We start from the raw sequence: 26,839 nt of genomic DNA, 5'->3' as shown, positions 1-26,839 counted from the left end.
TTAAACTTTATGGCTTAGTGGAAGAATTCAGATCCCAGGACTGCCAGCCTGACACTCTTTCTACCATTCTCAAACCTCAATACTTTCTTGGTATTTAATAAGATTATTAGGATTATCTTCTGAATTATGAGCAAAAATGTCAAGTGAGACAGGGGGACCTTTTCAGTTCATTCTCATTCCATCTGCATGTTGGTTGCAAGCTGTTGCATCTATTGTTGGTTGCAAACAACCTCTTCTGCATAAATTGATAGCCTTCCTCAGTCACTTATTAACTGCAAGAGTGCAGAATTCTTTGCCCGCACTAATTTGTGCCAACGATTTTGAGAACATTATTGACACCAAGTAGACTGAGGGAGGACATTGACAAAGAGGTGGTAGCTTTAGTACCAAAGTCTTCTTTGCTCGTGTTTCAAGGCTAATTCTATGTAAGCACATTTTTTTGTTGTTGTTCAGCTGAGAAAGTTAGGTGAGATGAACTGCCCAGCTCAAAAAACATGAGAGATTATAATCTTGTCATGCCTACATTAAATGATGGTGAAGGCAACACAATCTAGTGACTCAGTTGTAACAACCATTTCAGAACCTGTTCTGGGCTTGGACACTGACCTCAGGCAAACCATTTTCTTTCAGTTTTTCGGTTTGCAAAAAGTGAGGATAAGAACTGTACCTCACAGGATCTTATTAGAAATACCTTGGTTAGAAACAGGGGTTTCTAAAGCACACTGGAATTTCCATGCAAAAAACTTTGCAGTGTTTTATGGTAAGATTGACATATGAGAACAGGCAAAGCAGAGCAGTTCAAAAGTATCTGATCCTTTTTCCCTCCATTTTCAGGACAATTCAACTGACTGTTGTGGTGCATAGAGTTGGTTGACCACTTCTCTGATCTGCAGCCTTCATGTGGTCCTTATAACTAGAACCCTTGTGTCTGAAACCAGCTTTACTGATCTAAATCCATTTTGGAGTTGGAGGGAAAACTTTATGCTGCTGAACTTTTAATTTTTCTTTATTAATAGTTAATTTGGGGCACTTGGGGCTGGAACGTTAACCTGCCTCTGCCTCCATGGCCTGGAATAGGGAGTACTTGGCGTTGAATACTTTGGTGGATGAGATACAGAACACCTGGGTGAGTGTCTGAAATGGATAAAGCAGTTAGTAAGTGCCTGGGTCATGATTTTTGATTCTTGAAAAATACTGGGGGAAAGGAAGTGTTAAACCCAGCTGTGACATTGCAGATATAAATATGCAATATTCTCTTGAGCAGAAAGTGAGGGCCACTGTGCTGTGTCTTCAGTTTGGAGAGAGATTTGAACCAGTGCTCCTCTGGAGTTGTCAGAATGCAAGTACTTGTGGTTAATGGTGGCACTGCATGTGTTACAGTGACCATTCCAACACAGTGCACAGGGAGTGGGAATCTGCTGTGACACCTGTGAAGAGAAGAAAAGGAAGACAGAGAAAAGAAAGGAGAATGGGGAAGGGAAACGAGACAGGAGGCAAGGGTGGCAATGATCCTAGCAGCAAAGGGAACATTTTCCAGTAAGCAGTTCTGAATGTGATGTAAAAAATAACAACTGAAAGTTTTATTTTACTACACAGAGCCCAAATTCTTCCTTTGATCTCTGTACAAGCTTCCTTTTGGCATCTGTGGGAGATCAGGGGAGAGTGAGGAGTCTTGAATTTATGATGCAGCCTGTAGCCAGTCATGAAATGGAATTCAGTCCTCTCAAAAAATGATTACATAGCTGTGAGTCAGCCAGAAGGTACACTCAGGTTCTGAAATAAATTATAAAAGTCAGTCAACACAAAGACATCTCACAATCAAAATAGTAGGTAAGTTATGTGAACACTCTGATTGTTGCAGCTAGACTGTTGGCATCTGTTTAAAAAAGTTATCTTGGTGTCTATGCTAGTATCTACAGGAATTCCTTGATGAACTTTTTTTTCAGTAATAGTTTGCACAAATACACTATTTTTGAGACTTGTGACAGTATTCAGCATCTAAAACCAGATATTTCATCTTAATAAGTTAGAAACACATTAAGTGACCTCTCATGAGTAACAATAAGTTCACTACAGGACTTCCTTAAATTATGGAATCTGTTTAGTAATTTTTCCTAATTAAACTTTCTACTTGAAAATAACAATTGGGAGCTTTAAAAGATAAATAACAGATGCACCAACCTGCCAGAGCAAACCAAATACACAGGAAATCATGAAACTTAAGACAGATAATTTCAGGATTTTTTTTCAGATAATTAACATGAATAATCAACATATATATAGGTCTACTAATCTACAGAAATATCATTTTTACTTGAAAGAATTTAACCTTTGATGCTTCTCTTTGCCTATTAGGCTGCTGACATTCTTGGACACTTGCTATCTCGAATTAAAACATTGAGAAACTAGGGGTTTGGGGGTTCTTTACATACATACTATGAGAAGCAGAACATTTAGGAGCAACCCAAAGTCTAATATTGAAGTGTCACTAAAAATCATTCCTGCTGTAAGAAGCTCTGCTGACTTTCTGCCTTCAGTCAGCAAGTCCTTCCAGCACCACTACACTGTTCAGAGTCTGCTGGGTTTTGCAAGCCATGGGGCTCCTGATACTCGACCTGATACTCGTCTTCACTTAGGAGAACATGTTACAAACCAGAATAGTGGTCTACAGTGTGCTCTGCAAACAGAAAAGAGAACTGGTCCCTGCCACAGAGTGCTGAAGTTGTCTTAGGCAGACTAGGTTAAGGAGATGAAAGATTCTTCATCTTTCAATTTCATGTCATCTCAAGAGAGAGCTTAACAGATGTTGTCCTTTCCTCCAAGAAGTACTATCTAACCTGTATTTTCTGCTTTCGGTCCTCTCTGCTTTCTTGTTACCTTGTAGCCCTAATCTTCCTGAAAATGAGGACATTCATTCCCCATTCCTGTTTTTCCACCCTCTGGCTCACCCATGGCCTCGCAGCATTAATTAAGCTTTTACTTGTGAAGTTTGTTTAAGAACTGCCTGTGTAAAGGAACATTACTAAAGACAAGCTGCTGAATGAATGTAGTACTGTGGGGGGATTTCCTCTAGCCCCATTTTTCCTGGCTCCTCTAGTAGCAGCTAGACATGGAAGCATAAGGGCTGGGAGCAGACTGGTTGTTCCAGTGAATGCAGCAGATACATGTCTCTCACACTCGTTGTTAGTGTCAAAGTGTCCACCAAACTCAGGAGCCCCATGGAACCATCCACCATGGCTGTGTTCACTTGGGCCATTGCACAAAACTCCACAATGACAAGGGAAAAGGGGGGTTGAGGTCTGGTGGTGATGGAGTTCATCAATGAATTTACAGATTAGGGACCTGGTCACACAGTTTTCTTTGCACCCTTTAATCTTCTCAGAAAGATTGGTACCTTTAAAATTTTCAGTGAGTACCATTTCAGGTGCACAGAGTAGATCTTTTGCAGGTCCTGTGTCACTTCTGCCAGATGCTGCAGTTATCTCTGATATTCTACAAGGCACAGTACAGGCAAGTTTAAATGTCTGGACTAGTGCCTCAATAGTAGGTGCTTGTGGCAGGGATATTTTCCTTATTCCCATCTTCTTCCACCTTTTACCTCACTGCTGTCTTTGCCACACACAACCCACATTTCTGCTCAGTTCTTTGACACTGCTTGAAACCCTGTTGTGGGAAGCCATGATGGCATGGCCCACATGTACCACACTCTGTCTGCTATGGTAGTTGCTTCCAGGATCACCAGTTTAGCTCTATATGTTTTAAAATATTTTGAACCTTTCATAATTGGTACTCACCAGGACCTTTTGACTAACCCTAGGCAAGCCAGCTGTCCAAACCCTGCAACAAAGATCCAGTGTTCAGATCTCTCTGAGAACATTTTCTACATTTAGCCTTTGAGGAGAAACTTAACTAAGCTATACCCAGTCAACACCAAGCAGTACGCTCTACAACAGATGCCATTCTTTCTATGTGAGTGTTCTGTAAGTATTTTGAATTGTAGAGGTAGTTCCTTTCCGGAACTTTATGTTGGAAAGACAACAATCTGCTCAAAGGACAACTAATCCATGTCACATTTAAATCCCACAGATATTTTATGCCTTCTGCATAGCCATATATTTTGTAATACTGTCATATTCTTGCACAAATTATAAAATGTCATACCCTGCTGATGAATTTCCTCCATTTAGTGGCCTTCAGTATGGGAAAAACACATAGATTTATAAACCAAGCTGTAATACTAAATCTTCTGCTGCCTGTGTTTATTATTTCAAGGAACCTGCCTATAGTCTTTATCTCACCTTAGGGAGTCAGCTGTGATTGTCCTGGTTCATGTGTTAGAGATTGAAGGGGCTGGATCCAGTCAGTGAGTGACAAACTGAGTATAAAAGTCTGGTTTCTAAACAACAGAAATAGGTTCTACTTTTTGTGCTACGATGTCTTTTCAGTACATTACTCCATATGATATCCTCGTCTAAAGCATTGTAATGAGGTTACAAACATAAATATCATCAGTGATGTGTGAATATATATATATATATATATATATGCGTGTATAAACATGAATTCTTCATAACATTTAGACTTTTGTCTTTAACAAAGACATTGATAGCATATTGTGCTTCTTTTACTTGCCAGGATGGTCCTGGGTTGAGTAATTTCAGCAGCTAGCTAGGGTACAATTACTGCTGCTTTCATTTCTTAGGAAACAGTATTTACATAGTTAATGGTCTCTGATGTGTCATGTCCATTTTCACAGCAAAGCCTTCAAAAGCATCAGTCAATCAGAAAGCTGAGCTTAATCTTAAACAGGCCTTTACCCTCCCTCCTCCACAGTTAGATCACATATTTTGAATACTCTGCCTGGGAGCTTTCAGCTGAGAGATTTGAGCAGTGTCTCTCCATGAAGTGGTGCAGGATGCAGTGTCAGTGTACTGGCTTGCAGAGATGAGATCCCAATCCTCCAGGCTTAAGTAGCAGCTGCATGACACTTCTGGGGGTGGAAAATTCTTAGTGCTTAAAGAGGGTGATGAGTATCTCAAGAACTTTTGAGGATCTGAGCTTTAGCTCCTCAGTGTTTGTAACTGCAACCTCTTCCTCTTCTGGAGCTTCTGCAACACTTGCTCTATTTGTTTTACTCTACTTAAGCACTCAAGTTTTGGTTCACAGCCATGAAAGGCAGAGGTGTTTAGTTTAAGTTGAAAACTGAGGTTCAAATGAAACCACGTGGTGTCTGATCACCAAAGTCACAGATACATTCTTGCTGAGATTGTGCACATGAGGAACTCTGTGGCTGGAATCTGACACAGGCATGATCAGTCATCACATGTTGGAAATAGCCAGAATGAAGTAGATTAAGTATTTTTTTGTTGTTTTGCTTTAGTTATTTTCATTCCTTCCATAGAGTCTATTTCAGTTTTCAGTTGGTAAACTGAGGCATTTTATGAAGGACAAGAAAAATTGGACACTTAATGGAAAGGAACTCAGTACAATCAGAAATATCCATACATTCTGGTTGTTGTCATAGGTGAACAATATGGAGAGAAGTGCAGTGGTTCTCTGTGTGGTTGGGTGTGTGCAGTGATAGAGCTGAAGGTACGAATGTAGGAGCCTACATACAGCCATTTTCCCCTACTTGTCAAACTGGAAATGCTCTAGCTGAAGTAGGACACGTCTGATGTTTTATCATCAGCACCACAGCTGGCAGCACAGTGCAGAGAGCGAGAGAGTGTGCAGGGTTAGCACTGAAACCAACAGCAGTGAGAGGGTCTGGAGCACATGGGGAGACCTGACAAGAGGCAGAAGTGGGGTGGGAATTGAGGCAGGCAGAGAGCTGGCACTGTGCCAGAGTGCATAGTGCCAGCTTAGAGACCTGCCTAAGGGAAATGTGGGAAGAACATCATCCCTGTTGGAGTGAACAGGATCAACAAGGTGAAACAAGAGACTGTGAGGCTGAGTGCTCCCTGTTTGTTGTTTGTATGAGGATGAGATGCTTTCCCTATGTAATGTCTCTTTTCTTTCTCTCCTAATAACTAATTTCTTGCATTGTACATCAAAATGTGTTTGTACAAATAGACTCATTGCCTGCTACTGGCACTGAGGCATAGCACTTTATTTTCCTTGATTATAGGTAGAGACTATTAGCTAGTTATAGCTACAGATGATTGTATTTCTAAGAACCTTTAGGTTGGTGACAGTGTTTGGCAGATGACACTGAAAATACCAATGACATCCAATGAGAAGAGACCATTGACAAAGATTATTATAGAGGAACAGATTATTTTAATGCTTCTGTATCAAAACAGTGAAAATTACTTACTCTGAAATTACTTATTTTTCCTGAAAGTTTTAGAGTTTTACCAAAATGTTTTTCCTACAAGCAATGCCATGACATTGTTCATATTTGCAATTTTTAAAGTGAAAATCTTATTCTGGGAGGGGATTTGTAGCAGTCTCATTTTCTTACTCAATATGTCTTTTGTGATGTTTATCAGGGCAATAGCTGCAGTTACTAAAGTCTAAAATAAGTCTTGGTGCTGTAATTTCTATTAACATTGCAAAACTGGCAGACCTGACACAACAATTTGTATCCTCTCTCTTTGTGTACCTTGCCCAAAGAATTACTGACTTGTAGTTGACAATTGTTGACAGTTGTGCCAGCAACCTGGGGGATGCAGAATACTGTATGTGACACCAAGAGTGCAGTTTGTCCTCACAATTTCCTGTTGCTGTTAGCAATTTGCAAACTGGCAGGTAGGTTTGGAGGGATGTCCATTAAAAACAATAACATCTTGTAAATTATAAGGAGAACACTTGCACGCAACACATGTGGACTATTAAGATTTTTTTATTATAGGCACTTTGAAACAACCCTACATTACATGGCCTTGTTTGAAAGGTCTCATGTAGTAAATCAAAACACATTGAAATAGCTGTCTCAGAAATACAAAAGGTTGATGTGATATAGTTTTAAACATACAATTCCAGAGAGTAAAAATGTTAACAACAGCTTGGCATCCAGATATTGTGTTTCATCCAGAGATCTGAAAGAACATTTAAAAATGTCTAATTGCAGTGTAATGACTTCCCATCTTGTATCAAGGATTATTAAAGTAGAAAAAATGCATAACTATAATTTTCAGGTTCAGATTTCTATTGTTGGATGCTTACATTCATAGTCATGTCCTTGATCTAAATATAGGTTTAGATGGCAACTTGCATTCAATTTTGAAAAATGATCTGATTTCCAGGCCCAGAGATTGAAAGGAGGAAATTTTGATAAGCATTTGAAACATGTAAAAGCCTAAATATTTTGTTCCTCACTAGGATTCATCCTTTTTTCTTTTTTTTTTCTTTTTTTTGATTATTTGTCTCTGACTTTAGATGGTAATTGCCAGTTAATGTATCTCTGTTATGCTCACACTAATATTGCACCATCTTCTTCAGAAGCAAAGCAATTAAAATTATTCAGGTATCCAATAGCCTTACAACTAGGAAGCAAAAAGAGTTCATACTTCTTAGTTTGGCATGTAATGCAGCAGTGCTGCTGTGTACCTAACAATGCTCATGTCCTTCCTCGGTCAAGTATTTTAGATGAGCAACAGCTCACATCCTGTTGGGGAAAGGGATTATGAGACTTTTATCTCTTAATTAAGAGAACATAATTTCACCAAAAGAGCTGGCAGTAGAGTTAGATAACTCATGGGTCTCATCTTTTTCTTTCAGTGCTGTGGGCTGATAGAAATTGAACATGGTGACTTGTGGGATCATAGAATGGTTTGGGTTGGAAGAAGGCATAAAGATCATTCCATTCTAACCTCCCTGCATGGACAGGGACACCTTCGATCAGATCAGGTTTCTCAGAGTCCCATCCAGCCTGACCTCAAACACTTCCAGGGATGGGGCATCCACAGCTTTTCTGGGAAACCTGTTCCAGTGTCTCACCACCCTCACAGGAAAGAACTTTTTCCTAATATTGAATCTAAATCCCTTTCAGTTTAAGACCTTCACCTCTCATATGGTCACCACATCCCCTTGTAAAAAGTCCCTCCAGATGTCTTGTAGTCCTTTTTTTTACTGGAAGGCTGCCATATGCTGTCCCTCAGATTTCTCTTTTCCATGCTTCTTATGTCAGAGGCCCCAGAGTTGGATGCAGCATTCCAGGTGGAGTCTCATGAAAGTGGAGTAGAGAGAGAGAATCACCTTCCTTGCCCTGGTGGCCAGCCAGGATGTTGTTGGTTTTCTGGGCTGGAAGTGCACATTGCTGGGTCATGTCAGTCTTTCCATCCACCAACATCCCAAGGCTTCCTTGAGCTGCTCTCAGTTGCCTTGCCTATACTCTCTGCCTGTCTTGCCTGTATACTTAGCCCAGTTTAAATTAAAGTGCTTGAAGTTAATATTATGCCATTGTTTCATCCAAAAAGTTCACAGACGAGAGTTTTTCAGTTGGGCTGTTTCTAAAAGCCAGAGACCTGTTGCCTTGGTACCAGCCAGCTCATTTAATGTTTCCTGTGCCTCGGGAAAACACCTGTGAGAATTAAAGTTCACCTTCTCCCCATGGTCCTCAGTTATCAAATACCCTGCTGGAACCACAGGCAAGTGGGTGATAGGCAAAGCAGTCCTGTAGCTACACTGTGGCATGCAGGGCTGGGGTTGGCCTCTCTCTGTGTTACTTGATTTGGGCAATTGCAAGGATGACATAAAGCTATTTTTGTTTCACCTTTGCTGGTCTTATGCCAAGAGCAGAACCTTGGAGAACCTTGGCATGACTTGTACAGCAATGATTATTTCTGTGTAATTGTTTGCTGCTGCACAAAGTCTCTTCTCAGTCAACTGTTTAAACTATGGGTGGTCACAGATGATTTGATCCATTGCCTTCTGCTGTCTTTATTTTTTATTAGTAAAGCAATAAAATCCTTATCTGCATGGATTGTGTAAATTGTAAAGAGGAAAAAAATAAACCTCTCTCCCAAGTTTATTTCATTTGTAAAGCCCTCTGCAGGCCTGACATCTGTTTAACATAGTGTATGTTTACAGTACAACTTAAATGGTTAAGAGTAACAATTGCATTTAAAACTATACAGATGCCCTCATTCTGAACAAAATTCATGACTATGTCAGATTGCAAACCTTATCCCAATTCTTATTTACTATACCTCAATTTTTCCTAAATGCCTAAAGGAAGAGGATCTTGTGGTTCCCCTGCAGATTGAGAACTGAGCTGTCCTTCTTACACTATGTTCCTGGACCATTTCTTTAGAAGTATTCTGCATCTTCCAAGACTCTACATCAATACATATAAAACTACAGTAACAGCTGCTTGATATGGTATTATTCTAGGAATACTCTATGACTTTGTACACACAGATTGTGTGATAAAGAGAATCTCAATTGAAAAATCAAAAGGTCATTCTCGTTCATTCTATACTGGGATGAAGGATGAAAAAAATGGCTGGAGAGAGCAGTACAGACTTGAGCTCATGTTGTGAGGCTTAGCTAGTTATTTCTTCAGTTCTGTCCTAAGTCTCGTGTTTCCATGACAGAAGTTATTTCAATTAATTTATATAAAATAGCAAAATAATATTTCAGGTTTAATTGTGATTTGAGGAAAAACTCCTGCTCCCTGGCTACAGTGTGATTAAATCATGCATAAGTAATCAGGTAATTACAAAGGAACTATAGGTAAAATTGAAAGCAGGTTCCGAAATTTTAGTTAGCTTTACATAGATTTTAGTATTTGTTTAGAAATTTGTATTGGGAATCAATTAGTTTGCAGCTCTTCAAGTAATATTAGCTATTCAATAGTCCTAAATTGTTATTAGTTTGGAAATCAGAAAGCATGTGCATGACTGTTGGGTCCTTTTAAGATCACACAATATCAAGAGAATGGAAGGTCATCAAGTGTTGTTTCAAGTGTTGTTTGCCTGGACATCTCTTTTGCACTCAAAAATTAGAGCAGAGTTTGAACATTTGTTCAAAGCTATGTCCTCTTTTAATCCAGCTCCTGGCTTTGGAGGTTGTGCATTTTCCCTACATTTCCTCCTGTCACCACTTCCCCCCATGGCAAGTTTGATTTGATCCTCTTGCTGTGTGGTCTGACCATTGGCAAAGCATGTTTGGAGGTTCATGCTCTGCAGGTGAGATACGTCTTCTTCAGCCCAGGTTAAAACATCAGTTTTTGAGACCTGAGCCAGGCATCTGAGACAACTGCCAGCATGTTCACAAACAAAACAGCAGATGCTTGTGCTTCTCTGTGAATAGAGAAGAAGAGACTGAAGATGTTGTGGATTATACTGCTCCAAAGAAGAAGTGAGGGTAGGATTTGACAGTGAAACTGAAATTATTTAAATCAAATCATGGAAGCATATAAAACTTATATAGGGAATTTCTTCATTTCCTGTTAATCAATCATTGTACCAATGTGTTTTGCTGGAACTCTGCTGGAAATAGATCTGTATTTATAGGTCTACATAAAACCCTCTGGCTTAGGGAAAGCTGATCTAACTGCAAGGATTGATCCATTTCAACAGGTGTCAAATGCATTGACAGTAAATGGTGCTTAAAGAGAAACCTGTCTCAACCTGAACCTCTTAAGGTGATGGACCTGTGTAACCATACGGGTTTGAAATCTCTGCCCTTGCAAATGAGACATTGGGTTGTTTGGTTTTTTTCCATAAAAATTGTGTTGTTTTAAACCTGCAAGTTTTGCTGGCCTGCTATGATGTAAACTTTATTCAACATGACTAGATCCCAGAAGTTACAGCAAAGTTGATAGGAACAGCTAGGCTGATAGAATACAGGCTGACAAACACACAAAGACACACTGATGGGTTTATGTGTCTCTAAATACATAAATACATTAAATACCTGAGTATAAACATGTGTTTATAAATTCAGAAATATTAATCACCGAAATACAAAAATATGAGCAATGGTGGTGTCTGATTCATAGTTCTCAGTAAGAAGGTATGATGACAAACACCTGTGGTAAGGACAATTGGCTGAAAAATTGCTCACCTTTGAAAAAGGAAAAGGAAGAGTTGAACTTGGGTGCCTGGATCTCAGTACAACAGTCCTCATTTTTGTCTCCTGAGTACAGTTTGAGCATTGACTCTTCCTGATGGTCTTACCATGTGCACAGTAATGTGGTTGGGAAACTTACCCAGCTGCATCACTCAGGACAGACTGAAGACAGAAAATCAGTGTAGGTTTTTAAAAACACCCTTCATATGTATGTCAGTATGTCAGAAAATTTAAACACCGGTGAAAATTAACTGGCCCAAGAATACAGCAGGCTTGCAAAAATGGGTTTTTAAAAAGTGGTGATCTAAGACTACATGATGTAAGTCTTAGCAGTCAGAATATTCATTGCTAATGATGACAGTTACTGATAGAAATATGAAGTCCTTTTGTCTCAGTGCTTAAAAAACTTAAAATTGCTGGGGATGATGGTGGGACCTGAGGTGGGAGGTTAACTATCCCAGCTCGTTGTGACTTGTTCTGAAATAAGCATTAATGATTTCTGTTGGAGAGAGAACCTGGACAAGTTATCTCACATAGGTGAGACTACATTCTTTTTTTTCTGTGTCTGTACATAAATTTTGATGTACACTGTAATACTGAGAAGCTACTAATAAAAGTAACAGGTTCTTGTAGTTGTCACCTCTTAATAATCTCTCTCTAAAAGAAATAATAGAATTTTTCTCTCTGTCTCTCCAGAAAGCTCTTTGCTGGTTTCCTCTAAACTCTGAAGACAAGATCCCTTGATACTGATGTTCCAGACAGAGCTATTAGATCTGAGCCTCCAGACAGAGAAATTGAATTTACAGGCTTGATGTTGTAAGGCTTCAAAGAGCCAAAGGGGTGGAGAGAAGACTGGCATGAAATAGTACACTTTTCTCAGTTTTACTTTTGGGAAATTAAATAAACATTTAGAAATAAAATCATGAAAGCATTTTTTAAAATTAGATGTGTAAGCATTAGCTGTTCATTACATTCTCCCACTTGCAAACAAATTGTAGTAAAGTATCATTTGTCTTCCAAGAGTGTGGAGGCAAGGATTAATTTAATGTTTGTTAGGAAGTCTTATATCCATGGAGACAAGCTGTGAGAAGTGTCCGCAGATCATTATCATAATTTTATATATAATAATGTTGTGTTCTTTCATTTTGCTGAGGAACAATTATTCAGTCTCAACATCCTCCATCCTCCACAAAAGTGGTCACAGCTAATTGTTATCTATTTATTGGCTAGGGAAGCTGAGATTTTTTTTTGCTGTATTCAATGTTGCACAAGAAATAAATGAGCAAGAAATGAAGCTGGCAAGAAATTAGGCATATACAGTGAACACTTGAAATCTTGCTGATGTAGTTGTTCACTGAAGTGCCTCCTATTCCTGTTTTCTTAGCAATGTTTCCGTACCTAATGGACCTAGCTCAGAAAGAGGTTACATATGCTAATGGTAGTCTTGTGCTCTCCTTGATTCCTTGCAGAAGGACCCAGAGGGGGAGGCTTTGTTTGTTTGAAATTGTTGCCTTTAGCTTGGTAGATAAATATGCTGTCTTCTGAAATTTTAGGAGCAGTCTGCCTTGATCCTTTGTAATTTGGAAAGGTAATATCATGGAGTCTCTAGCAAGACTCTTTAACAATGTTGTCTGACATAATCAAGGTAAGCAACAACAAAAGGGTTGAATGATTTGATTAAAATTTGCTGTTCCCAGTCACTTTGTAATGTTTGTTGCCTTGACTATTGTGGTGGTGCTTTTTCATTGCCAGTCTGCTGTTTTAGTAGAGTTTTCTTGTTTGCAGAAATCCAAGTGCATTCCTGTGGTACACCTTAGGTCTGTCTTTTCAATAGGGGGAAGGGAGATCCATGGATAAGTTAATTTTAAGAGTATTTCCTTTCACTTTGTAACATATTGCTCTTTAGATGGCTACAGATCTGGTAGGTTTGGCCTTAGCAAGGGTACATTTTGAGTATTGAATCTGTTAAAAGCAAGAGAAAATCAGACATCACTTTAGTGAGGGTTTGAGGATGCATTTCCAGTTCAGCATTTGCTTTTCCCTTTGTAAGTGTGGGCAGTTGTCTAAAAGTGAGATATCAATGAAATAACCTCTTGCTCATCTCTATTTATTCTCCTTTTGAGGCCTTGTCTTTGCTCTCTTCAGTGTGTAAGTCAAAACAAGGCATCACACCATTGCTAACACTGCAGGTTTAGCCTGCTATCTGAACATCAAGCCAGGCTTGTTCTGCTTCACTAAAGTGGCACCCACAGGAAAAGGGCTCTAGATCTGGAACTTATCAGGGCTTTTTGTTTATGCTTGAGACAAGTATACATGTGACCTAGACTTCAACCTTTACTGTGCTGACACTATAGGAAACACTTTCCTTGTCAGTAAGTTGATCTGTCAACACCAGAAGTAGTTCTAGCTAGTGGCTACTTTTTAGCTGATTTTCTGGTCACTTTGGTTAGATGGGCTCTAGGAGCATCATCTTAAATAGCTGAAAGGTCTAAGTGGAGGAACTCCTCAACAACCAAAGTTTTGATGATCTGCAGCAGAATTCAGTATCACATTGTTCTCATTTTATGACAGTTGCATCACTGCCACTGTCATAAAATGACCACAGCACCGTCTATACACACTGTCTCTCCTTATGCCCTGAGGCTTGCGTTGTGTCCTGAGGAGCTCTTAATACAACTGTTGTGACACATACAACATCACATATACCCTTCCCTTACCAAAACACTATGCGTGCCTTCTGCCCCTCATTGACTCAGGAGAGTCAAGCCTCTGAGTCATGCAGTGATTGCAACCCCTGAAGAGATATGTCCCTTTTTTATTTTAAGATCTTGTAAGTCTATTAAATCTCTGGGTTTAAGTTTGTTATTTGCATCTCCCTGTACAAGTCTAGGGAGATAAGAAGAGAAAACAGTGAGTTAGTTGCACTTGGGATTCTCGCCAGTCTTTGTGGGATGGAAAATTCCTTCCTAATTCCATATCTGACTTTAAATTTGACCCTCAGCGTGTGAGCAAGTTAGACCAACATACGCACTTAAGAAAAAATAGATCCTTCGTGTCCTAGCAGGACACTGGTGCAACTTTTTCAGGGTCTCAGTCTAGCTGCTGCCAATCAGTGAAGCTTTGTCTTCCTTCAAGCATCCTAGAGCATGCTGGTAAATTGGGCATCAGAAAAAAGAGCAGTCCTCTCCCTCCTGCAGGCTGTCCACAGAAGCCTTGAAACATGAGAGTGAGTTATGGAGTCATTTCAATGCAGAGCCACGAGGAAGATGAGTATGTTGAGCACAGAAAATCTCTGGTGCCTAGGGGAGAGTTTAGTTTTGTACATGCCAACATTAGTGATCAATCATACATTTAAACTGCCTTCTTCACTGCTAGCTTTTGTGTTTGTATCAGATTTTAACAAACATCGCTTCATTTTACAATCTAGAGGACTGACTAAAAAATATGGAATAGGTTCACAATGAGATTGATCTCTGGATAGTGTCTTTAGAAAAGACTCCTCTCATTGATACCATCCCTTAAACAAAACCTTTAAGATCTATCTATAAACTAGTTTTGAATCTATTAATTGCAACTTTTAATCTGGTCAGTCATATGCCTTGGACATGTCCATGTTGTAGTCTATATAGTTGTCTTTATCTAGTTCATAATTTCGTAAAAAGAAGAGTGGGGGTTTTTAAAAGTATGGTTTGAATTAATACTATTTTATCCTCATTGATTTTTAGAAAGACTGCTGGCTCAATTGATTTCATTATTGTACCCAGACGGATATTGGGGTATGGTGCCTATAATTTCCTGGGCCTTCCTTCTTTAGTAGATATTTAATAACTGCATACACTTGCAGTTCTCTGACCCTTTGAAATTTTCCCATTTTTCCATGAGTTGTTCAGTATCAACACTAGTGATTCAGAGAACTCCTTATTTAGTTTATGTTAGACTCCAGGCCTGTTGATTTGAAAACATTTAATTTTAGCAGATCTCGTCTCACATCTCCTTTTATTACCCACGGTGAATTTTGTTGGGCTGACGTAATATGGGATGATACTTTCTACAGCTTCATTCCAAGGACAAAACAATGTGCGAAGGACAAAATGTTTATTCGATATTTCCGCCTTTTTTGGATTGTCATTTACAGTTTTATCACCCGCATCAAGCAACGGGCTCATGGCCAGTCTCAGGCACATTTATATTTATAAAAATATCATTTTTGCCTCTTTATCTCTGTTAACTATTTAGTACTTCCTTGATCTTATAAAACTCCCTCATAAATTCCCTGCGTGTTTAGAATCTTAGCGTTTATTAATGGTTTTTACTTTCCCCTTTCTTCAATACTACAAATTAGTGGGTTTTAGTATTTTTATTGCCAACTTTTTTTTCAGACAGCTTCTGGCTTAGTGTAAATATTTTTGTGCCTGGAAGTGCATTTTTGGTCCATGACTGGATAGGCTTAACACTTTAATTTACATTTCAAATTGATTTTACACTACCAGCCAGTGGGAATGATGATTGTTAAAGTTTGTCCTGTTTAAAGCTCCAAGCCTGGTTGAAACCAACCCCCTCTTACTGGTTGATGCCACATTCTGCTTGAATATCGTAATTGTAACCACATCACCATTACTGGTACCCAGGCAATTACCAGATGAAGGCAAGCACTAAAAATTTCTAGTCCATCAAAAACAATCCTGTGGCTGAGCTGATTGAGCTCCCACAGGGAAATTTTTATGTTACCACTAGAGCCCCAGGAAACTTAAAAATCATCTTATTGCTGGCCACTTGATGGGTACAGTAATTCCTCCTCAACACATTTTTTTCAAGTTAGCAAGGAAATTGTAATAAGCAGCAGACAGGAAACAAGAATAAAAGGTTATTAGGAACAATTCCAGTGAGTTTCCCAAAGGAAGCATGAGAGGTTGCCTGAAAATCCTTGAGTTTTTTTTCCTCCCACTGGCTGTTTGTGCTTGCTCCATGCTGTTTGCTGCCCCTGCTGTTGTGTTGATAGAAATGTTTATAGGGCTGTGATGTAAATAAGAGCACCAAGACTCAATCAGATTTTTTAAATGTTACCAGCGAGGATGTGTTCTGATTTACAGCAGGATCCTCTGGAACTTCTATCAGCCAAATATCTATTCTAGAAAGTTTAAATACAAGACCTGAATAAAACAGAATATTTTGTACCAGTCCCCAAGGCAGAGAACTAAAATAGATGTTGTCCTTTACACAGTGGCAAGTATGGAGTACTTCTGTGACTCCAATGCTGTATGAGCAATTTTGGCTCCAGCTTAAGGAGACTGTACTCTGAGATGATACAGGATTCCCACTCAGAGAGGAAAGGGAGGAAACAAAGTCAGGTATATAGCTGGGATCTTGTTGGGAGCTGTTAAAAAAAAAGACCATCCAAAGGGAAGGCTGTCCTTTCCACTGTGAAATGAATTTTTTGGTTTGTCACTTTAGGTGAAGGGGAATCTGTTTCATCCCCTGGTCTTCCACTCTTCTTGTTGCTGAAGAACAGATCCCTACAGAAAGAGGATCCTCACCTTTTGAAACTTACAAGGGTCTATATTTCTTTCTCTTTTTCTGAGGCAAGGGGTACCATTTCATTCTTTGAGTGGTTTATGGGATGCAGGAAAGAAAACTGGAACAATTCGAAAGAGGATAGCATGGTTTTCTTTGAGTAAGTAGCAAGATTCCTCCCAGGAGAGGAGAAAGTATGGCTGAGAAATGGTGAATGGACATTTGGCTAGTGGTATCAGCTTCTTCCTTTGCTGTTCCTGAAATAGTCACACTTGTCACCTGCTTTTCCTTTCACCTTTTCTCCCACTCACCTTTCCCCTCCCACTTAGATAATGAGAGCACCCATTCTCTCAGCCCTTAACTAAGAGCTAAGTGGGGATGGAGTGAAGCCCTATGGGTAGGGGGCTGTCTGCTGTAGAAAATTTCTGGAAGTGGAAATGCTTATCCAAATCTGGCCCTCTTCTGGTACTCCTTCATTTGACACATTAATCCTGCTACCCACAGAACTAGTCAGCATAATGCCCCATTATAAATAAAACTACAGACATAAATATCTAGTCAAGGTAGAAAATATGGGTTTGGAGGATTTGCCTTTGCCTCTCTCCTCTCCTCTCCTCTCCTCTCCTCTCCTCTCCTCTCCTCTCCTCTCCTCTCCTCTCCTCTCCTCTCCTCTCCTCTCCTCTCCTCTCCTCTCCTCTCCTCTCCTCTCCTCTCCTCTCCTCTCCTCTCCTCTCCTCTCCTCTCCTCTCCTCTCCTTTCTTTCCACCTGCTGAAATAAGCACAGAAGAGTTGTTTCCTTATCATGCTCCTGCTCCTGCATTTTTCCAGCCCAATTAGGCCATTACCAGGGCTAAATGAGGCATAGAGCCTCCAAAAGTCACACCGTCGTCCCGGAGATGAAGCGCGTAGAGCTGCAGAGCTGGCAGGCAGGCAGGCAAGGTGGCTGAGTGTGACCCCAGGTGTTTTTCTGCTGCAGAAAGATCACCTTCAAAACGAGTGAGGGGGAAGTCAGAAAAATAATATTATTTTTGAAAGTGCTGTGTTAACTAGAAGTGGCCACATTGTGGTCAATTAGCACAGTTGTGTTTCTCAGGGATGCACAGAGGAAGTGGGTGGCCACGGTGTCTTCTGATTTCTGGACTGTGTGGCAGAATGAGCCATGAAGACCATGAAAGCTTTCAAGTACCTTCTAGTAGTTCTGGTATTAGTTTTTTGCTTGCTGGTCAAGAACTCCCTCCCTGCCCTTAGGTCTGCAGTGAGCAATCCCACTCTCCTGACAGACAGCTGGTATTCCAGCATCCAGGCTCCCTATCCAGCTGAGAGCCTTCAATCATTCATATCATGCCAATAGGTGCAGTAAAGCAGGGTGCTCTTCAATTCTTTCTGTGGCACAATCCCTGTATTTGATTCTATTCCCAAGCTACTGGGAATTCTGTGTTGGATATGAAAATTATGCAGAGGATGAGGTTGTCTCTCCTGCCCTGAAGCTCTGGTATTCCTCACCAATGATGCTTAAATCATGAACTGGAAAAAATTATGTTATAATATCTAACACAGTGGGAACAGGCCCTATTTAGAAAGGCAGAGGACACAAAGCCTAGCAATTCAGTACACTAAAGCCTGGGATCCCCTGCTTTATTTCAGAGAGGAGCTGTGCCAGAAAAGAGGCTAATTTTCCATAATATGCTGTTTCAAGAACATAAGGTGTTGTGTGCTGAAAGAAAAATAACACATGCACTCTTACGAATTTTATTTTTGTACAATGAAGATAATGGATGAAGTCCTTTGCTGTGAATACAGATTATTTTGGAAGCTAAATAGCTTTGCTTGTCCCTACTTTCACTTGAGTTCTGCTGTCTTTACTCTCACTGAGCAATACCTTAGTTACCAGCTAAATCATATGAAAATTCCTGAAGTATGTGGGAGTAGTAATACTAAATTCACCAACTAAATAAATCTAGAAGTGAGAAGGATACAATTCCCATTTTTCTCATTTAAAAGCATGATAGTGGACCTGTTGAGATAGCTGTAGTCAAAAGGAGCCCACACTTGAGCATTATTAGACGTGTTCTTTTGGATTTAGTTATTTGAGGTGCTAATCTAAAAAGAGCCTGCTCTTCATCTGGGTAGTCTCCCCAGCAAGTGCCATGCTCCTGCTCTTCCTCAGTGCAAAATCCAGCTCAGTTGGTTAATTGCATCATCACAGCAGTTTAACTTAAACTGCATTTTCAGGAGAAAGCTAAGGTAAGGGTTCAAGATACATTTTGACAACTCCTCATGATCTCCAATAGTGATGCAATGAAAAATCACAGTGACGTGATATCTTTGGTGATTATATCAGCTGAGAAGAGTGACAGTGAAATTTCAATAGGGAAATATCTTGTTCATTGAGGGTATGATTTTGGGGTTTTTTTTCTTTTGTAAAATTAGGGCTGGTTTTCATAAAACTTTGTCCTATTTGCTTAGGACATCAATCAACTGCTAGCTAGTGGAGCTAGACATGCCCTTTATTAGACCCTGGCCCTATAATTTTCTAACACAACATTTTTGAAGCAGGTATCACTGGATACTGCTGGAGGCTGGTTCTTATACTGAATGGACAGTGATTTGAATCTGGATGGCAATTTCCAGCGTCTTCTTATATTATAGGGCAGATAACATGCATCTGTAGGGTTCAAGATGAATTCTGTAAAACCTTGAGTAAAGTGTTTACACTTGTCCACTCCATCTTTTACAAATCATTGTGGAAAGTTTACTTCCTACAAACTTGCAAATAATATCATGTATCCCTGGAGAGGGCAGGGGGTGCAACAGGGGAGAGCAACACTGGCTGTTTGCATTGATGTTGCTACTTGCCACTGCTGGCTGCATGTCATAGATCTGTGGTATCATCTTACTGACATCTGCAGCCACAAAATGCAGCTCCACAGGCCCAGACAGCATTTCTTGGGTGAATAAAGTAAATAATCATAACTGATAAACAAGTACTTGCATATCACATTGATCTTCCAGCGTGTTGCAAAGGCAGATGAGGGTCACTGTTCCTATTCCAGGGGTCAGTGTATAGTGTGCAGGATTGTATTCCTCCCTGTGCCCCATTCCATGGGACATGCTAGCACAAGCCAGATCTGCAAAGAAAACTCAGCAAAACTTGCCTTCTCTCAGTGTAGGACTAGAATGGGACATGTGCCTGTCTGTGCCCATAACTCACCTCCCCTCACTCTTGCAGTTCTACTCTTGAATTTCTTCTGTGCCTTTCACTGATCTATTTTAATGATTTATGGGTTTTGCAGAGCTTCTGTCCTTGCTAGAGTTCAATATTTCTGATGACCTTTCCAAGCTCCCTTTACATTGAATCTGGTTTTTTTTTTTTCCTGGAGACCCTATTCACTACTGCCTTCTCTAGCAGGAAGAGGTTACAGGTCATGTACAGGCATAAGAAATACAAAAATAGACAAGAATGTTTTGGTATTAGAATGAAAGGAGGGGAGAGAAGAAAACTGGAGAAGGAACAATAATTATTCTGTTCAGAAAATCATAATGAAGAGAAAATAAGCAATGGGAAAACATAGAAAAAAAAAAGAAAAGAAAAAGAAAAAGGAAAAAGAAAAAGAAGAGAAGAAAAGGCAGCCTGTGACAGTAGAGAACTAGAAATATAAAAGAAAGGATTAGGAATAAAAATGCCACAAAAATCCATAAGAATTTATTAATAAATCATGCTGGAGTCAGTATAAAAAGAAATTACCCAACACAAAGGAAGTGTTTATTTGTTTTTAATAATAGTATAAATGAGAAAGGAGCAATCAGCCAGAGGCCACTTTAGCTTCTGATGCAGCAAACCAATAAGTACATGCTAATCTTTTAGAATCTACTAAATTTCATTAAAGACAAGTCTCACTAAAGTTGAGCATATACTTAAGTGTTTTTTCTGAATTGGATTTATGTTGAAACTGGCTCTGAATTACAGTTGTCCTTATTGTTTGGTCCACTGAGGATTCTTCAGGGGAAAAAATGTGAATAAAGCATTTTACTTCAAGCACAGATGTTTTAAAAAACAAAATGAAGTAAAATTAAAATAAATTACTAAGCAAAATATGTTTTCACCCATAAGCAATTTGACAAAGCTGGATTTGAAAAAGTGTTCAGCTTTCAGATCTGTATTTTATTTTTTTGTTAGAGAAAAGCCTGAATCAGCCTTGATTCAACTCATACTCAGTTTGACATCTGTAGACATAGACAAAGCATAGTTGCAATATGTTTCTAAAATTATTTCTGGACACTATTACAAGTTGGGAAGCAAAGTCTCAAAGTAATTGACATGTGGCTGCCAAGCCAGGCAGGATAAAGAAACAGGTATCATGTCAAGGGTCCTTCCCAACAACAGCTGTGGGAGGGCACCAATTCCAACAAACCCGTACCAGATTGTAATCAGAAACATGTTATCCCAGTTTATTTAAAAGCTGCACTTAACAGACAGATTGACTTTTCTAGGGTCTTGCACCTAATCCTGATTGATCAAAGATGCCTTTGGAAATAATTTTGCTGATACAAATCAGATTCTTCTCATGTTTATTTACATGATCTGAGCTTATTTTCTCTTGCTGTTTAGTAGAGGAATAATCAAAAATTGGTTGATTAACTGAGAGAAATACAGAAAGATAATTATGCATTGCCTTATTTGAGAATTCTTTTTCTGTTATTTCATCTTCCCTGACCTTTTGGTTTGCTCACCACAGATCTAACACTGGCCAATCAAAAAGCGTGAACATCTCTTTTGAATAACACTTCACTAAATTGTGTAACTTTAATTCTAACTACTCACAAATGACTACTGCTTTGGCATCCCCCTGACCTCTCCTCTGTTCTTTTCTGCCTCACAATGTAGAGCAGAAAAAAAAAAGCAGTTCAAGATGTCCTATCTTGGTGACCAGTCTTTCTAACCTATTATTTTTTAAAGAGAAGAAAGAGAGACAAAAATTAGAGAGAAATGTAAGGTATAGAGCATCCACGAGTTGATAACGGCAATAGTTCCTCCTTATTCTTTCCAGACAGACTACAGCAATGCAGTTCCATAAACTGTGTTCTTTGATTGGCATTTTTTTATATTAAAGAACTAAGCTGAAGAGTCTTTTCATTTACTTGTAGAAAAGCTCATCTTTTAAAAAATTGGGTTTATGCAAAGAGCATAACACAATCGTGTTGTTTCTGTGGGCATGCTGAGCAAGGAAAAAGGACTTTGCTAGGGGAATTCAGTCCTTTTGTCAGCCCCAGAGATGTTTCTTGTAAGAGAGGAAGAACATAGATTAGAATTCTGTGTGTCCTAGGGCCACTTCTGTGTGTCCTAAGGCCAGAGACACAGGAAAGATAAATCCTGCAAGTCAGGAACTAGGGGCAGTTTGGTTGGGTGACACTTGCTGGCAAAGCTTCTGCACTGGATGTCCAGGAAAGACTTTTTTGAGATGCAGGAGTGTACATATGATGTGCAGGAATGTAAGGTGCCCTGAAAGGCACACAGGGTGAGTGCACGGCTGTTTTGCCTGCAGGCAAAATCGGAACAACTCAAGTTTCACAAACCACATCCCAGTGCCATTTGGATGCACCATGCCACAAGGGTGGAGATTTTCTTCATTCTTCAGAGTATCCCCCAGGCATCCTTTCTCTATCTGTCCAGGAGGGTCTAGTCAAAAATATAGGATGGGGTAAAGTATCTCTGACTGAAATGTACAGTCATTAGCATGGTTATCATGGCTGAGACTTTCTTTAGGAGCAAGGAAATCCAGAGAAATCAAGTTAATAAAAATTTACCTTAGCAAAGTATTTCACTTGCTATTTTATTGCATCTCTTATGGGTCTCCCTTGATCTCCTCCATATATAAAGACAAAAATCATTAAACTACCAAGAAGTATTTAGATTGGTATTATATCAAAGGCATCTTTTCATCCACTGTAAATTGATAAAATAATGGGCTTTTTAAGAGGCAAGGTAGGAAACAACCAAGTTAGCAAATCATGGCAGAGCAACAGAAGGTCAGAATCTGGAACACAGAGAGGCAAAACGGGACACCTTTAAGATGTAGGCAAGATGGATTCCCTGGTACCTGAATTCTCTAAATCTGAGATTGCTCAAGGGTCCAGTGCAGCTCCCAGCATAAATTAGAGTAATCAATAACCAGTGGGTTTATGGCAGTTTCCCAAAAGGGCTGCTGTGGCTCTGGAACTCCGTAGGACTTGGAAATCCCTCCAAGCCTACTTGTTCTGCATGGATCCTCTTTGGTGCTGTAGCTTTTAAGCATATCTTAGCAGTTCTAATGAATTTGTCACAGGTCTCTTGTCCAAGATGCCTTGATAAACTCATGCATTCCAGTGCTCCCTTGGATGTGTGCACACATGCACTTTTCACACTTTTACTGAAGAAGGCACAGGAGTGGAAAGATGAAGAGTTGTAGAATTGTCTTATTCCCTTCCAGTGTTTGTTTCAGAGGTTTGTGATACGGCTTGGAGAAATGAGCCTTAGCTCTCATTGCAGAAAACACTTAAGGCTTTCACAGAAGCAAAAGCAGTCACATCTGTGAGGTCCCTGGAGCTGCTTCTCAGCCTGACTTACAGTCACACCTGTGAAGAAATGACTCCAAAGACATAAGTCACCCTCCACACAGATTTCCACTCAAAAACCACTTACAGCTCTGTGTTTGCTAATGGTGTTTGCTGAGTGCATCCAATGAGTCTCTAAGGTATTTTCTATTGCCACTTCTGGTTTTTTGCTTCCTGCCATCAGCAAACAGAATTATTTCCACAAAGGGATATCACATCCCAGATCACACTGATCAGGGATATTGAACTTGATACTGATGAAATGTTCAGTGAATCCCAAAGCCAGGTACAATCCTAATGGAAAGGTGGTTGCTGCAAAGCTGTGCAATCGCAGCTACGTGGCTTGGCGTGGGATTGTGTGCACTTTGTGAGCCTGTGCTGAAGTGGGAGAGAGATCAGAGGCCTTGTAATGCCACATTAAATCCATGAAAAATGCTGCTTGTGGGCAGGTTTGGGTTTTTACCTGGTTATGCAACTGTCAGGAGCTGATGCTCTTTTGACTGCTGCTGCTACAACCAGATTTGTTTGAGACTCTGTGAAAAAAGTGTTCTGCTTATTCCTGGTTCCATTTTCCATCCATACCTGCAGTTCCCAAGAGTCTGGGACATCAGCCTCTAACATTTTAGGCTTCCTTGATATCAAGTTTCTGTGTTGAGCAGAGTATCAGCAGTGATATCCTAGGCATGTTTCTGTCACTCTGATATTTCGTAGTGCTAAATAGATCAGGGTAGGACTCCACACTTTCATGGTAAGTTCTATATTATTGGGACACCAGTATATGACCTTAGGAGTAAAGGAAAGCTAAAGATCTGGCTGCTACATAAAAATAATGTTATAGATATGAAAACTCTAGAAACCTAAAGGGTAACTCTTAGACAAACTTGACAATGTTGGGTATATCAGACATAGCAGGATTGAATGCTATAATTGCCTGGTTTACTGTACTGCTTTCAATATTTAGTTTATCCTGGAGAATTGAGAATGTTACTCTAGAACAAGTGGTCAAATTTTTCATGACCAGCCTAGGTTCTTAGACCCACATTTCCTCCTGCAGTCTCTTCTTACCAGTGCTAAGTATATGACTTTCTTCATTTGAACTGGCCAAGTCTTGTTATGTATGAGCTTCAGCAGCTTCTTCAGTACTGTGGCTGATTTGTGTGCTGTGGTTTTGGCTTCCTCTTAGCTTTTATAATGCCAGGTGAGACTGTAATATATCATTTTTAGCATACATTTGCTGTAGTGTAATAGTATATTACCTTCTTGACTTCTGCCAGAAAAATAGGATCTATAACAGGTAACATGCCCTTAAGATAATAGCAGGGCACGGAAATGCTGTCCTGGTGACCCTGATGGTCCTGATGATTTTAAAAATCTTTTTATTGCTTAAAGCTCTTGAATTCATGTTTTGAATTTAGTTCAAAACCAAGTGTGGGGGAGTGTTTTTAGAACAGAATCATTGTTCTAGATCTGAATTTTTCTCTACACTCATCTGAAATCTCCAGATTTTTCCAAGGCTGACATTCCATCTCTCAATCATGCTATTTGTCCAGATAAAAATCTCCTCCTTATCTTAGGTAGTGTGTTGTGTAAGAATTGTCTTTTTCTCCATAGGCAAAATGTTCTCTGTAGTAAATTTTCAGTTAACACTTGCCTTGTTTAAAGATGGAGCAGTTTAGTTCCACAAAATGCAAGCGCAGCTCCTCCATTTGAGCACCCCAACACTCTGGTTCTGATTACATCTTTGATGCAATTGTCCCTCATTTTGACCAAAGAGGTGCAGGAAGCTTGAGCTAATGCTTGCTCTGGTGACAAATGTGAACAATTTACTTTTTCTTGTATTGTCGTGGTACCTAACCACTAGAAGTCTGGTCTGGTCTTAGAAGTATAGAAGAAGTATGAAGACTTATATTCTGTGTCCATTGTCCACTAAAGTCTCATTCTTTAGCTTCCTTGGGGCATCCAGGCCTCCCAGAAGCAGAACAAACCTGATGTGTGTGAGGCCACGGTCTTTTTCCATGGCTGTGAGCAGGAATTTTCCCCAGCTCTCTGCTGTGTAAAGGTCCTGAATGCCCAGGAGACTCAGTTGAGCTTGTCCATGCTAGTTCCTTGTTGGTGCCCGGGATGATCATGTGAAATTTAGCAGGTTCTACCTTTGAACTGAATGTGAGGGAAAAGTTTTTGGAAAATGATAATTTCTTGTGAATATAAACATGCTGAACTTTGCTTGTGTTTAGCTGATAAATTACCATTAGTTAACAATATCATGCTGTTCCAAAAAAAGATAAATGCCGTGCTAAGATGTACAAACAGGGCTGTAGTCTGCAAGACACACAAAGTAATTATACTACTTTGCTCAGTGCTTGTAAGGGCCAAACAAGGACACTGTGTCCATTTCTGGGCACTGGTCTGCACCAAATGTGGAGAATGCTGGAGAGAGGCCAGAGGAATGAAATAAGAATAATCTGAGCTCAGGAAAGCATTTTTATTTAAAAAAAAAAAAAATTAATTTAATTTGCTTGGTCTAAGAAAAAGAGTAAAAGGGGAGGTGAATCAAATCCCAAATAAGGTGATTATGGGCAGGGAAGCACTGGCCTTCATGTGGTAGATGGGAGAAGAAGACAGGCTTAAGCTGTAACAAAAAACACTGAAATTAGATGCGAAAAAACATTTTCTTTGGTAAGAGCAGAGAAGCATTGAAGTAGGCTGCCCTGGGTGTCTGACTGGTTTTCTTCCTGATAAGGTCTTAGAGAAAATAGGCCAGGAGGTGCACTACTATTGCTGAGTCCTTCTTGGGCTAAGGGGCAGCTTCATGGCGATCCCTTGAGATCCTTCCCATGCCAGCTCTTCAATGTACCTGAGCAGCTGCTGTGAGAGTTGTGGTTAGTTACTGTTTGATTAATAATTTCTTCATCAGTAATGCATGCCATAGGTGTGCCATTCAGCTTCCTTTCACCCAAAAAACCGAAGATTTATTGAACATTTCTGGATTTTCTGCCTGATTTAGTCTGACAACTAAAACTTTCATTCAGCTGGCAAAATGGTACTGATTGCTGCAATCTTTCCAAGTACCCACAGCTGTACCTGACTACCCTCCCTCCCCACCTCAGCTACTGCTCCTGCCATGGCAATAGTTGCCTGGTAGCTCATCCTGTCCCTGGAACTAGTTCAAATTCCTCCATGGAAGCTTAGAAGCTCTATTCCAAGACAGCTCAGAATTAAAATGTCTGACAGTTAATGACATAGAGTGAAAAAACTATTATTAGGATTATTTTTAAAAGGGAAGGGGGATTAAAAATCAGGCCATGTCAAAAAAAAAAAAAAGAAAGAAAGATAAAATTACTATTTAGCTTTTATATTTTTTTGCAAAGGTAATCTTATAGAATTTTATTGGCTGAATATATGTACAGACAAAAGGTGTTCTGCATTGAAGAGCTCATATAATGTTCTATGTGTAAAAACATTTGCAAAAGAAAAAGATATCAATGGATTCCATCTTAATTCAGTTGCTTGTTAATTTAATCTTTTTTTTTATTTATTAGCTAAAACTGAAGGACCACAGTAATTTGTTCTATTAGTAGTACAATTTCCACTTGTAGTATGCTGAGTTTTATGTCTGTAAGCATACATCAACAGCTAATTCAATCATTAGCTGTGTAATGCTTTCTTTAATAAGGAAGAGGCTCATAATCTTAATCTAATAAAAGAAAAGAGAGCTGCA

The 26,839-nt window shown here is 39.5% G+C and overlaps 1 protein-coding gene across 2 annotated transcripts in view; it reads left to right on the top strand.

Annotated features, from left to right (window-relative positions):
• The window catches only part of CASR (calcium sensing receptor), a 73,814-nt gene that overhangs the window by 2,182 nt on the left and 44,793 nt on the right, over nucleotides 1-26,839 (top strand). The window lies entirely within an intron of this gene.

The sequence above is a fragment of the Agelaius phoeniceus genome, chromosome 2 (genome assembly GCF_051311805.1).
Source record: "Agelaius phoeniceus isolate bAgePho1 chromosome 2, bAgePho1.hap1, whole genome shotgun sequence".
In the NCBI taxonomy this organism is placed as follows: domain Eukaryota; kingdom Metazoa; phylum Chordata; class Aves; order Passeriformes; family Icteridae; genus Agelaius; species Agelaius phoeniceus.
Note: the sequence above shows the minus strand (reverse complement) of the source record. Positions and strands in the feature narration are given on the sequence as shown.